Source organism: Nomascus leucogenys, chromosome 18 (assembly GCF_006542625.1).
Source record: "Nomascus leucogenys isolate Asia chromosome 18, Asia_NLE_v1, whole genome shotgun sequence".
Lineage (NCBI taxonomy): Eukaryota > Metazoa > Chordata > Mammalia > Primates > Hylobatidae > Nomascus > Nomascus leucogenys.
This window is the reverse complement of record NC_044398.1, coordinates 35,355,396-35,370,098: the sequence shown is the minus strand read 5'-3', so window position 1 is coordinate 35,370,098 and position 14,703 is coordinate 35,355,396. Positions and strand designations below refer to the sequence as shown.

The following is a 14,703-nucleotide window of genomic DNA, read 5'->3' as shown; positions in this document are numbered from 1 at the left end:
ATCAGATTCCCAAAAATAGTGTAAATTACAAAAAAAAGAACTTGGACAGAGTGAATTTGGTTTGGATGTGTGGTTGCTGAAGTGGCCATAGGCATGGATCTGTTGTACACTTCATTGGATACAATATTGGCTTCAATATTGCCTCTAACTTGATCTCCGATTATGGTTTTTTGAGTCACTGCCTTTAGTAACATCCCTTTAATTAATCACACTCACTGTCATCATATTGGTTCTTTTGATCCATAGCTCTTAATCAAGTCATCCATACTTAACCAGCCTCTATGGGTCTCAACTAGCTATTGAAGAGTTTAAACTCTTTGACTAGGATTCAAGATTCAGTATGATATTGTCTAATATCTTTATTAAATTGACATTTTTAATGAGATAATTATAGATTCATATGTAGTTGTAAGAAATAATGCAGAGAGGTCTCCTGGGATCCTTTACCCAGTTTTCTCAATGGTAACATTTTGCAAATGTCTAATATTATATCCAAACCAGGGTATTGACATTGATACAGTTGATTGATTTTATTCACAGTTCCCCTCTTGTACTCATCTCTCTGTGTGTCTGTGTATATGTGTGTGTGCATTCGGGTCTATACTATTTTATCACTTATAAACTTGTGTATCTGCACCACAGTAAAGATACTGAACAGATCTATCACCACAAGGATCCTTTGTGTTGTCCTTTTATAACCACCCAACTTTTTTTACATTTCTTCCCTTGCCACTCTGTCCCCAACTCTGGCAACCATTAATTGTACTCCATCTCTAAAATTTTGTCATTTCAGTATGTGATATAAATGGAACAATGCCTTTTGGCTTTGGCTTTTTCACTCAACATAATTCCTTAGAGATTTATCCATGTTTTCGTTGTATTAGTAGTTCACTGCTTTGATTATATCACATATACCACATACGAGTAATATCACATATACCACAGTTTGTCTAATCATTCCCCCATTGGAGGACATCTGGGTTGCTTCCAATTCTTGGCAATTATGAAAAAAGCTGCCATGAACATTTGCGTGCAGGTTTTTGCGTGAACATGAGTTTTCATTTACATGTGATAAACACCAAAGAGTGCAATTGCTGGATCATATGGCGAGTTCATGTCGGGTATTGTAAGAAGGTATCAAACTGCTTTCCAGAGTGTCTGTACCATTTTATATTTCTGCCAGTGATGTAAGAAAAATCCAGTTTCTCTGCATCTTTCCTGACATTTGGTGTTGCCATTATTTTTCATTTTACCATTCTGATAGGTGTGGAGTCATACCTCATTGTGGTTTTATTTTGCACTTCCTTAATGACTAATGATCTTGCACACCTTTTTTTGTGCTTATTTGCTATGTATATATCCCCTTCAGTAAAATATCTGTGTTTATCTTTTCTAAATGGATTGCTTATTACTTTTGAGTTTTGAAAGTTCTTTATATATTTTATATACTAGTTCTTTGTCAGATATGCAGTCAGCAAATATTTGCTGCCACTCTATAGCTTGTCTTTTCAAACTCTTGTCTTTTCACTGTGAAAAGGTTTTAATTTTGATGAGGTTCAATTTAGAGAATTATTTATTTCATGAATCACACTTTTGATGTCAAGTCTTTTCCTAGCCTGAGACCCTGAAGATTTTCTACTTTTATTTTTTACTGAAAACGTTTGCATTTTGCAATTCAGTCCACAATCAATTTTGAGATAATTTTATAAAGTTTGAGGTTTAGGTTGAGAGTTTAGGGGTTTTTTTTTCTTTTCTTTCTCTCTCTCTCTCTCTCTTTTTTTTGTCTGTTTGTTTTGGTCTATGGATGCCCAATAGCTTTAATACTATTTGTTGAAAAGGCTATCCTTCCTCCATGGAATTGCTTTTGTATTTTGTGAGAAAACAGTTGGACATATTTGTATGTATCTAAATTGTCTATTCTGTTCCATTGTTATATGTGATTGTCCCTTTGCCAACACCATACTATCGTGATTACAGCAGCTATAGCATAAGCCTTACTATAGGGTAGAGTGATTCCTCCTATTTTAATCTTCTTTATTAGGATTATTTTAGCTATTCTAGGATGTGCATCTACATATATAAATTTTTTCTCATTTGTATTTTTTGTTATTTTCAAAATTAACAGCTAAAGGATTTCAGAATTGTATTCAGAGCAAATTGACTAATTGAAAAATTAACAGAACACAATTAATTAAAATTTTCCCATTTAATAATTAATAAATAACAAAGTATCAGTGAATCTAATAGTGGATTGAGTTTGAACCCAGCTCAATAATTAGTTGGCTAAATATTTTCCTCAAAAAATTGATAAAGCAGGTAACCATTTACTATTATGTTGATCTTTTGCTGTTTATCTTTTTTTCTTTTTGAGGTATTATTGACAAATAAAAATTTACAGTATACAACATGATATTTTGATGTAAACAGGGTCTTTGAGAAAATGTTTTAATTTTGATGAGGTCAAATTTAGAAATTTGTTCTTTCATGGATCATTCTTTTGATGTTAAGTCTTTGTCTATCCAGAGATCCTTAAGATTTTCTCCTGTTTTAAAATTCCTAACATTTTTATATTTTTACATTTTACATTTCATTCCACAATCAATTTTGAGTGAATTTCTGTATGAAGTTTGAGGCATAGGCTGAGGTCTTTTTTTTTCAGTCTATGGATGCTGATATGGTTTGGCTGTGCCCCCACCCAAATCTCAACCTGAATTATATCTCCCAGAATTCCCAAGTGTTGTGGGAGGGACCCAGGGAGAGGTAATTGAATCATAGGGGCCAGTCTTTCCTGTGCTATTCTCATGACAGTGAATAAGTCTCACGAGATCTGATGTGGGTTTATCAGGGGTTTCTGCTTTTGCTTCTTCCTCATTTTCTCTTGCCACCACCATGTAAGAAGAGCCTTTCACCTCCCACCATAATTCTGAGGCTTCCCCATCCATGTGAAACTGTAAGTCCAATTAAAACTTTTTTTTTTGTTCCAAGTTTCGGGTATGTCTTTATCAGCAGTGTGAAAACAAACTAATACAGTAAATTGGTACTGGGAGAGGGGCGTTACTGAAAAGATACCCAAAAATGTAGAAGTGACTTTGGAATTGGGTAACAGGCAGAGGTTGGAACATTTTGGATGGCTCAGAAGAAGACAGGAAAATGTGGGGAAGTTTGGAACCTCCTAGAGACTTGTTGAATGGCTTTGACAAAAATGCTGATATTGAAATGAACAATAAGGTCCAGGCTGAGGTGGTCTCAAGTGGAGATGAGGAACTTATCGGGAACTGGAGCAAAGGTGACTCTTGTTATGTTTTAGCAAAGAGACTAGCGGCATTTCGCCCCTGCCCTAGAGACTTGTGAAACTTTGAACTTGAGAGAGATGGTTTAGGGTATCCGGTGGAAGAAATTTCTAAGCAGCAAAGCATTCAAAAGGTGACTTGGGTGCTGTGAAAAGCATTCCATTTTAAAAGGAAAACAGCATAAAAGTTCAGAAAATTTGCAGCCTAACAAAGCAGTAGAAAAGAAACACGCATTTTTTGAGGAGAAATTCAAGCCAGCAGCAGAAATTTGCACAAGTAGCAAGGAGCCTAATGTTAATCCCCAAGACCTTGGGGAAAATGTCTCCAGGCCATGTCAGAGACCTTCATGGCAGCCCCTCCCATCACAGGCCCAGAGGCCCAGGAGCAAAATGTGGTGTCATGGGCTGGGCCCAGGGTCCCTGTGCTGTGTGCAGCCTAGGGACTTTGTGCCCTCTGTCCTAGATGCTCCCGCCATGGCTGAAAGGGGCCAACATAGAGCTTGGGCTATGGCTTCAGAGGGTGGAAGCCCCAAGCCTTGGCAGCTTTCACGTGGTGTTGAGCCTGCAGGTGCACAGAAGTGAGGAACTGAGGTTTGAGAACCTTTGCCTAGATTTCAGAAGATGTGTAGAAATGCCTGGATGCCCAGGCAAAAGTTTGCTTCAGAAGCTAGGCCCTCATGGAGAACCTCTGCTAGGGCAATGCGGAAGGGAAATGTGTCGTGTGGAGTTCCTACACGGAGTCCCTACTGGGGCACTGCCTAGTGGAGCTGTGAGAAGAGGGCCACCATCCTCCTGACCACAGAATGGTAGATCCACTAACAGCTTGCACCATGTGCCTGGAAAAGCCACAGACACTTAATGCCAGCCCATGAAAGCAGCCACGAGGGAGGCTGTACCCTGCAAAGCCACAGGGGCGGAGTTGCCCAAGACCATGGAAACCCACCTCTCGCATCAGTGTGTCTTGGATGTGAGACCTGGAGTCAAAGGAGATCATTTTGGAGCTTTAAAATCTGACTGCCCGCTGTATTTCGGACTTGCATGGGCCCTGTAACCCCTTTGTTGTGCCCAATTTCTCCCATTGAGAATGGCTGTATTTACCCAATACCTGTATCTCCATTGTGTCTAGGAAGTAACTAGCTTGCTTTTGATTTTACGGGCTCACAAGCGGAAGGGACTTGCCTTGTCTCAGATGAGACTTTGGACTGTGGACTTTTGGGTTAATGCTGAAATGAGTTAAGACTTTGGAGGACTGTTGGGAAGGCATGATTCCTTTTGAAATGTGAGGACATGACATTTGGAGGGGCCAGGAGTGGAATAATACGGTTTGGCTCTGCCTCCATCCAAATCTCAGCTTGAATTGTATCTCCCAGAATTCCCAAGTGTTGTGGGAGGGACCCAGGGAGAGGTAATTGAATCATGGGGGCCGGCATTTCCCATGCTATTCTTGTGATAGCGAATAGTCTCACCAGATCTGATGGGTTTATCAGGGCTTTCTGCTTTTGCTTGTCCCTCATTTTCTCTTGCCTACGCCATGTAAGAAGAGCCTTTTGCCTCCCATCATGATTCTGAGGCCTCCCCAGCCATTTGGAACTTAAAGTCCAATTAAACCTTTTTTTTTGTTCCCAGTTTCAGATATGTCTTTGTCAGCAGCATGAAAACAACCTAATACAGATACTTAATTGCTCCAGCACTATTTGTTGAAAAGGCTGTTCTTCTTCCATTGAATATACCATTTGCATGTGCACTACGAAATGATTACCACAATGAAGCTAAGTAACATATCTGTTACCTCACATAGTTATCAGTTTTTTGTGTGTGACAAGAATATTTAAGATCTGCTGTTTTAGTCAATCTCAAATGTATAACAAAATTTTATTAACTATAGCCACCATGCTGTACATTATATCTCCAGATCTTATTCATCATACCTAACTGAAATTCTGTACTCTTTGACAAAAAGCTCGTAATTCCCCCACACTCCAGTCCCTGGCAACCACCATTCTCTGGCAACCAATAAACTCTCCGCTCCTAGGAGTTTGACTCTTTAGATTCCAAATATAAGTGAGATCATTCTGTGTCTTTCTGTGCCTAGCTTATTTGAGTTAGCATAATATAATATTTGAGTTAACGTAACATGATATCCTCTAGGTTCACCCATGTTGTCACAATGGAAATATATTTTATTTATATATTATATATATTAATTATATAAAATGTATCACATTTATATATTATATGTATATATAATATATACAAATAATTACATTTATATACATTATATATGTGTATATATAATATATAAATAATCACATTTATATACATTATATATGTACATATATATAATATATCACATTTTCTTTGTCCAATTATTTGCAGATAAAAAGTTAGGTTGATTCTGGCTGGGTGCAGTGTCTCACGCCTGTAATTGAGCACTTTGGGAGGCTGAGACGGGCGAATCACCTGAGGTCAGGAGTTCAAGACCAGCCTGGCAAACATGGTGAAACCCAGTCTCTACTAAAAATACAAAAATCACCCAGGCATGGTGGCGGGCACCTATAATCCCAGCTACTCAGGAGGCTGAGGCAGGAGAATCACTTGAACCTGAGAGGTGGAGGTTGCAGTGAGCCGAGATCATGCCACTGCACTCTAGCCTAGGCAATAGAGTTAGACTCCATCTCAAAATAAAATAAAATAAAATAAAATAAAATAAAAGGTTAGTTCTATATCTTGTCAATTTCTAATAATGCTGCAATGAACATGGTAGTGCAGACAAATATCTCTTCAAGATACTGATTTCATCTTCTTTGGCTCTGTATTAAGAAGTGGGATCACTGGATCATATGGTACTTCTATATTTAAGTTTTTGAGAAATTGCCGTACTGTTTTCCATGTTCTCATCATCATTTGTTATCTTTTGTCTTTTTTTTTATCATAGCCATTCTAACAGGTGTAAGGTGATACCTCATTGTAGTTTTCATTTGTATTTCCCTGATGATTAGTTATGTTGAATATTTTTTCACATATCTTTTGGTTATTTATATGTCTTCTTTTGAGAAATGTCTATTCAGGTCCTTGCGCATTTTTAAATTAAATTGTTTTGTGGTGAGTGAGTTTTTGATTTCCTTATATATTTTGGATATTAGCACATTATTTGATTTTCTGTCATTTTGCAAGTTGTCTCTTCACTTTGTAGATTGTTTACTTTGCTATGTATAAGATTTTAAAATTTGATTCAGTCTCATTTATCTATTGTTGCTTTTGTTGCCTGTGCTTTTGGGTCACATCCAAAAAATCATGCCCCAGATCAATGTCAAAAAGCTTTTTTCTTCTGGAAGTTTTACAGCTTCAGCTCTTACATTTAATTTTTTAATTTATTTTGAGTTTATTTTTGTGTATGGTGTGAAATAAGAGTCTATTTTCATTCTTTTGTGTGCAGATATTCAGTTTCTCCAACATCATTTACTAAAGAGACTGTCTTCCCCATTGTGTTCTTTGCAACTTTGTCAAAGATCAATTGACTGTAAATGTGTGAATTTATTTCTGGGCTATATTCTCTTTCATTGGTCTATATATCTGTTTTTATTCCAATACTATATTGTTTTAATAACTATGACTGTATACTATATTTTGAAATCAGGTAGTGTGATATCTCCAGATTTGCTTCTCTTGTTTAAGATTGCATTGCTATTCAGAGGCCTTTTGTGGTCACAGGAATTTTACGATTTTTTTTTTCTATTTCTGTGAAGAATGTCATTGGTATTTTGGTAGGGGTTATACCAAATCTATAGGTCACTTTGGGTGGTATTAACATATTAATAGTATTAATTTTTCCAATCCATGAATATAGGATACCTTTCCATTTATTTGTGTCTTCTTCAGTTTTTTCACCAATGTTTTATAGTTTACAGCACAGCGTACAGATTTTTCACCTCGGTGTAATTTATACATGAGAATTTTATTTTTATGCTATTTTAGATAGAATTTTTTTCTTTGTTTGCAAATACTTTGTTGTTAGTTTATGGAAATATTCCTGATTTTTGTATGCTTATTTTGTATCCTGCAAATTTACTGCACTACTTATTAGTTCCTGCATTTGTTTGGTGAAGTCAAGGGTTTTCTGTATAGATCATGTCATCTGCAAATATATGCAGTTTTACTTCTTTCTCTCTGATTTGAATGTCTTTTATTTCTTTTTTTTTTTTTTTAAAACTTTTAGGTTCAGGGGTACATGTACAGGTTTGTTTATAGATAAACTGTATGTCATGGGGGTTTGATGTACAGATAATTTCATCACTCAGATAAACATAGTACTTGATAGCCATTTTTTTCTGATACTCTCCTTCCTCCTAACCTCCACCCTCAAATAGGTCCCAGTGTCTGTTGTTCCTCTCATATCTATCCATGTGTTCTTGTTGTTTAGCTTCCATTTATAAGTGAAAACGTGGTATTTAGTTTTCTGTTCCTCTGTTAGTTTGCTTCAAATAATGGCCTTTAGCTCTGTCCATGTTGCTGCAAAGAATATTATCTTGTTCTTTTTTATGGCTGCATAGTATTCCATGATGTATATGTGTCACATTTTCTTTATCTTTTATTTCTTTGTATTGCCTAATTGTTCTGACCATGCCTTCCAGTTCTATGTTGAATAGATATGGTAAGAGTGGGCAACCTTGTTTTGTTCCTGATCTTGGAGGAAAAGCTTTTAGCTTTTTACTGTTGAGTATGGTGTTAGCCATAGGCTTCATATATAGCCTTTATGATGTTAAGGTACATGACATTTAGTCTTAATTTGCTGAAAATTTTTATCATGAAAGATATTAAATTTTCTCTAATGATTTTTCTACATCTTTTGAGATGAATATATAATTTGTCTGCCTCATTTTGTTAATGTAGTGTATCCCATATCTTGATTTTTGTATGTTAAGCCATCCTTGCATCCTGGGGGTAAGTTCCACTTGATCATGGGATATGTTTTTTTTTTTTTTTCTGATGTGCTATTGAATTAGGTTTGTTAGCATTTTGTTGAAGATTTGCACATCTGTGCTTATCTGGGATTAGCCTGTAGTTTTCTTTTCTTGAAGATTCCTTGTCAGGCTTTGATATGAAGGTAATGGTGGTCTTGTAAAATGAGTTTGGAAGTGTTCCCTTCAATTTTTTTGGAAGTGTTTGAGAAGGATTGGCATTTTTCTTTCTTGGGAGATTTCTGATTACTGTTTCAATCTTATTACCCACTATTAATATGTTCAGATTTTCTATTTCTTCAGCAATCAGTCTCAGTAGGTTGTATGTTTCTAGAAATTTATCCATTTCTTCGAAATTATTCAGTTTGCTGTTGAAAAATTGTTTATAGGGTTCTCTTATGACCGTTTCTATTTCTGTGGTATTGGTTGCTTCTTTTTCATTTATAATTTTATTTATTTGAGACTTCCCTTTTTTTTCTGAGTCTAGCTAAAGATTTTCCAATTTTGTTTATCTTTCCAAAAAAGCCAATCTTAGTTTCACTGACCTTTGGTAGTGTCTTTCTAGTCTCTATTTTATTTATTTCTGCCCCGATCTTTATTATTTTCCTCTTTCTGCTAACTTTGGGCTTCATTTGTTCTTCTTTTTGTAGTTCCTTGAGATATAAAGTTAGAATATTTAAAAGATTTCTTTTTTAATGTAGTTTTAATCAACATTAACTTCCTTCTTAGAGGGGCTCTCGCTGCGTCCTATTATTTTTGGTGTGTTTGTGTTTCCATTTTTATTTGTCTCAAGAATTTTTTTAGTATCCCTTTTGATTTTTTCTATGATCTACTAGTTGTTTCAGGGATGTATTCAATTTCCACATTTTATAAATTTTCTTATTTTCCTCTGGTTATTGATTTCTAGTTTCATAGCATTGTGGCTGGTGGAGATACTTGATATGATTTCAGTCTTCTTAAATTTGTTAAACTTGTTTTGTGGTCTAACATGTAATATATCCTGGAGAATGTTCCATGAAAGTTTAAAAAGAATGTGTATTCTGTGGTTTTTAGATGGATGTTCTGTGTATGTTTGTTAGGTCCATCTGGTCTATATTGTTGTTCAAGTCTGTTTTTACTTATTGACTTTCTGCCTGGATCTTTCCATTGTTGAAAGTGGGGCATTGAAGTCCCCAAGTATTCTTGTATCGCTATTTCTCCCTTCAGTTTTGTCACAATTTACACAACATATTTATGTGTTATAATGTTGAGTGCATATGTGTATATGTACACATGTGTGTCTATTTTGTTGGATTTAAGTATAGTCAACCTATTCTATTACCACTTGCATGGAATATCTTTTTCCATCTTTTTTCTTTCAATGTACTTGTCTGAATCTACAGTGAGGCACCTGTACAAAGCATATAGTTGAATCATGTTTTTAAAATCATTATGCTAATCTCTACTTTTAAATAAACGTTTAATCCACTTATATTTAATATAATTTCTAAGAAAGGAGTTAGTTCTACCATTTTGCTATTTGATTTCTATATGACTTACATCATTTGTGTTCCTCATGTTTCCTGTTACTGCCTTCTTTTGTGTTAAATGGATATTTTTTCTTTACCATTCTAACTCCCTTGATATATATATGTATATATACACACATCATATATACTATTATTATTATATTCTTAGTAGTTGTCCAGGACACTGCAATTAACATCTTAATTTATAACAATTTGTATTGGATTAATACCAACTTTAGTTTAATAATATACAAAACTTATGCTCTTATATAGTTCTGTTCCACCTACACCCTGACCTTAATTCTTTTATAAAACTGTTTGATGTGCTCTTTTTTAGGAGTTAATTTTAATACTTTTAATTGATTCAGTAGATAATCTTCTATATTTAGTTTTAAATTTGTTATTTCTTTTACTTGTTGAATAAACTTCACAAGTTTTAAGAACAACTTTAGGTATTAGAAGATATTACTAAATTATTTGTTTATTCTGATTTAAATTTTTATTGGTAAAATATACATAACATAAAACCTATTATTTTAAGAATTTCTAAGTGTATAGTTTAGTGGCACTAAGTATATTCACACTGTCACAATCAACATTACCATCTGTCTCCAGAACACTTCATCTTGCATAACTGATAATCTGTACCTCTGAAAGAACTAATTTCCCATTTTCTCTGGATCCTGGAAACCACCATTCTATTTTCTGTCTCTCTAAATTTGACTACTCTAGGTACCTCATATTAATAGTATTATATGGCATCCTGGCTAACACAGTGAAACCCCGTCTCTACTAAAAATACAAAAAATTAGCCAGGTGAGGTGGTGGGCACCTGCAGTCCCAGCTACTCGGGAGGCTGAGGCAGGACAATGGCGTGAACCCCAGGGTGCGGAGCCTGCAGTGAGCCAAGATCGCGCCATTGCACTCCAGCCTGGGTGACAGCGAGACTCTGTCTCAAAAAAAAAAAAAGTATTATATGGCATTTGTTTTTTATGATTGGCTTATTTCACTTTCCTGTTTTCAAGATTCATCCATGTTGTAGCTTGTGTAAGAATATCCTTCCTTTTTAAGGCTGAATAATACACATTGAATGTATCTATCATATTTTATTTATCCATTCATCTATCAGTGGAATCTTGGAGTGCTTTCACATTTTAGCTATTGTAAATACTACTGTCATAAACATGGGTATACAAATACCTGTTCAATGCCTGCTTTTAATTCTTTGGTATATATACCCAGAAGTAAAATTGCTGGATCATATGGTAATCCTATGTTTAATTTTTTTTGAAGAATAACCATACAGTTTTCTATGGCAGCTGCATCATTTTACATTCCCACCAGCAATGCACAAGAAATCCACTTTCTCCAAGTTGTTGCCAACACTTGTTGTTATCTGCTTTTTGTTTGTTTGTTTTTTTAAATGGTCATTTCAATGGATGTGAAGTAGCATCTCATTGTGGTTATGGTTTGCATTTCCACAATTTAAAATTTTGAGCATTTGTATGTGTTTATTGTCAAATTTGCTTATCTCCTTTGGAGAAATGTTTATTCAGGTTCTTTACCTATTTTTAATTGAATCATTTATGGTTTTTTTTGTTATTAAGTTGTAGGGGTTCTTTATACATTCCAGATATTAATCCATTATCATATATATGATTTACAAATATTTTTCTATTAGCAGGTTGCCTTTTCACTCTGCTAATAGTGTCTTTTGATGCAGAAAAGTTTTTAATTTTGATGAAGTCCAGATTATCCCTTTGTCTCTTGTTGCCTGTACTTTAGGTATAATATTCATTCCCAAATCTAATACCATAAAGCTTTCCTCTATGTTTTCTTCTGGGGGTTTTATGATTTTAGTGTTAAATTTAAGTCTTTGAGCCAGTTTGAGTTAATTTTTGTGTGTGGTGTAAGGTAAGGGTACAGCTGCATTTTTCTGCATGTGGATATCCAGTTTTCCCATTGCCATTTGTTGAAAGACTATCCTTTCTTCATTGAATTGTCTTGGCACCCTCACTGAAAACCATTTGACCATACCCAAGAGGGTTTATTTCAGGGATCACTATTCTATTCCACTGGTCTATATATCTGTCTTTGTGCCAATACTACATTGTTTTTGATTATTATAGCTTTGGATTACATTTGGAAATCATAAAATGTGAGACCTTCAACTGTGTTTTTTTCAAGACTGTTTTGGCTATTTGGGGGTCCCTTCAAATTTTGTACAAATTTTAGTTTTTTTTCTATTTCTACAAAAAATATCATTGGAATTTTGTTAGAGATTGCATTGAATTAGTAGATCACTCTGACCAGTATTGCCATCTTAAAATATTAAGTCTTCCAATCCATTAGCATAAGATGTCTATTTATTTGTGCCTTTAACTTCTTTTTAGCAATGTTTTGTGGTATTCAGTGCATACACCTTTTGCCTCCCTGGTTAAGTGTATTCTTAAGTATTTTATTTTATTCATGGTTTTATTGTAAATGAAATTATTTTTGTAATTTCCTTTTCAGGTATTTTATTGTTAATGTATAGAAACAAACTGGCTTTTGTGTGTTTATTTTTATCTTGCAACTTTGCTAAATTTGTTTATTAGTTTTTACAGGTGTGTGTGTGTTTGTGTGTGTGTGTATGTGTAATTTAGTGTTTTTTTACCTATACAATCATGTTGTTGAGAATGGAAATACTTTACTTATTTCTTTTTAATTTGAATGCTTCTTATTTATTTTTATTGCCTAATTGCTTGGGTAGGACTTCTAGCACTATGTTGAATAAAAGGGGTGAAAATGAGCATCTATGTCCTGTCCTGATCTTACAGAAAAAGTTTTCCGTCTTGCATTATTGAGTGTGATGTTAACTGTGGGTTTCTCATATATGGCCTTTGTTATATTGAGCTAGTTTCCCTCTCTTTCTAGTTTGTTCAATATTTTCTTTTTTGTCGTGAAAGAGTGTTGAATTGTGTCAAATGCTTTTTCTGCATCAATTGAGATAATCATATTTTTTCTTATTTCCGTTGACGTGATGTATTACATTCATTGATTCTGTATATTAAACTATTCTTGAATTCTAGGAAGAAATCCCTCTTGTTAATGGTGTATAATCCTTTTAATATACTGTTGAATACAGATTGCTAGAAATTTGTTCAGGGTTCGTTAGGAATGTTGATCTATACTTTTCTTGTAGTGTCCTTATGTCTGGCTTCAGTATTAGAGTAATGCTGGCTTCATAGAATAAGTTAGAAAGTGGTCCTTCTCCTTTAGGTCTTTTTTTTTTTTGTAAGAATTTGAGGAGTGTTGGCATTCATTATTCCTTAAATGTTTGCTGTAATATGCCAGTCAAGCCTCTGGTCTTAGGATTTTCTTTGGTGAGTGGTTTTTGACTATGGAGTCAATCTCCTTTCTAGTTATGGATCTGTTCAGATTTTCTATTTCCTTATGATTCAGTCTTGGTAGGTTGTGTGTTTCTAGGAATTTGCCCATTTCATCTAGGTTATTCTTTTTTTTGTATATAATCATTAATAATACTGCCTAATAGCTCTTTTTTCTATAAAATTGGTAGTAATGTCTTCTGTTTCATTTCTGACTTTAGTTATTGAGTATTCTTTCCTTTTTCTTAGTTAATTTAGCTAAAGGTTCACCAATTTTGTTGATCTTTTCGAAGAACCAACTCTTGATTGTGTTGATTTTCTCTATTGTTTTTCTGTTCTCTATCTTACTTATCTCTGCTCTTATTTTTATTATTTTCTTCCTTCTGCTAGTTTTGTATTTAGTATTTTTTCTAGTTTCTTAAGGTATAAGGTTAGGTTGTTGATTTAAGCTCTTTTCAATGTAAGCATTTTTAGTTATAAATTTTCTTTAAACACCGCTAATTTTCCTGCATCCAGTATTGTTTGGTATGTCGTGTTTTCATTTTCATTTATCTCAAGATTTTTATAATTTGTGATTTCATACTTGACTCACTGATTTTTAAAGAGAGTTACTTAATTTAACCTACACATATTTGTGAATTTTTCTGTTTCTCTTTTGCTGTTAATTTCTAGTTTCATTCCATAGTGATCAGAATATGTACTTTGTGTTATTTAATCTTTAAACATGTATTAAGGCTTGTTTTGTACCCTGGTATGTGGTCTATTAGGAGAATGTTTCATGTGCACTTGAAAAAAATGTATACCATATTATTGTTTGGAAGAGTATTTTGTATTTATGTCTCTTAAATCTATTTTTTTATAGAGTTGTTAAAGTTCTCTACTTATTGAGCTGCCATCTGATTTTTCTATTTATTATTGAAAATGGGATTAACTACGTGTTTATTCTTGAATCATTTAAAATACCTTCTTTATTTACTATTGTGTTTTCTTTTACTTTTCTCTTTCTTTTTTATTTGTGTTTAAACTTTTTTCTTTTTTTTAATTATACTTTAAGTTCTAGGGTACATGCGCACAATGTGCAGGTTTGTTACATATGTATACATGTGCCATGTTGGTGTGCTGCACCCATTAACTCATCATTTACATTAGGTATATCTCCTAATGCTATCCCTCCCCCCTCCTCCTACCCCATGACAGGCCCCAGTGTGTGATGTTCCCCTTCCTGTGTCCAAGTGTTCTCATTGTTCAATTTCCACTTATGAGTATTCACAATAGCAAAGACTTGGAACCAACCCAAATGTCCAACAATGATAGACTGGATTAAGAAAATGTGGCACATATACACCATGGAATACTATGCAGCCGTAAAAAATGATGAGTTCATGTCCTTTGTAGGGACATGGATGAAGCTGGAAACCATCATTCTAAGCAAACTGTCGCAAGGACAAAAAATCAAACACTGCATGTTCTCACTCATAGGTGGGAATTGAACAGTGATAACACATGGACACAGGAAAGGGAACATCACACACCGGGGACTGTTGTGGGGTCGGGGGAGGGGGGAGGGATAGCATTAGGAG

General features: G+C 34.5%; 1 protein-coding gene across 2 annotated transcripts in view; it reads left to right on the top strand.

Moving 5' to 3' along the window:
- Positions 1-14,703, top strand: part of GRID1 (glutamate ionotropic receptor delta type subunit 1) — a 783,733-nt gene that overhangs the window by 659,676 nt on the left and 109,354 nt on the right. The gene's annotated exons all lie outside the window — the stretch shown is intronic.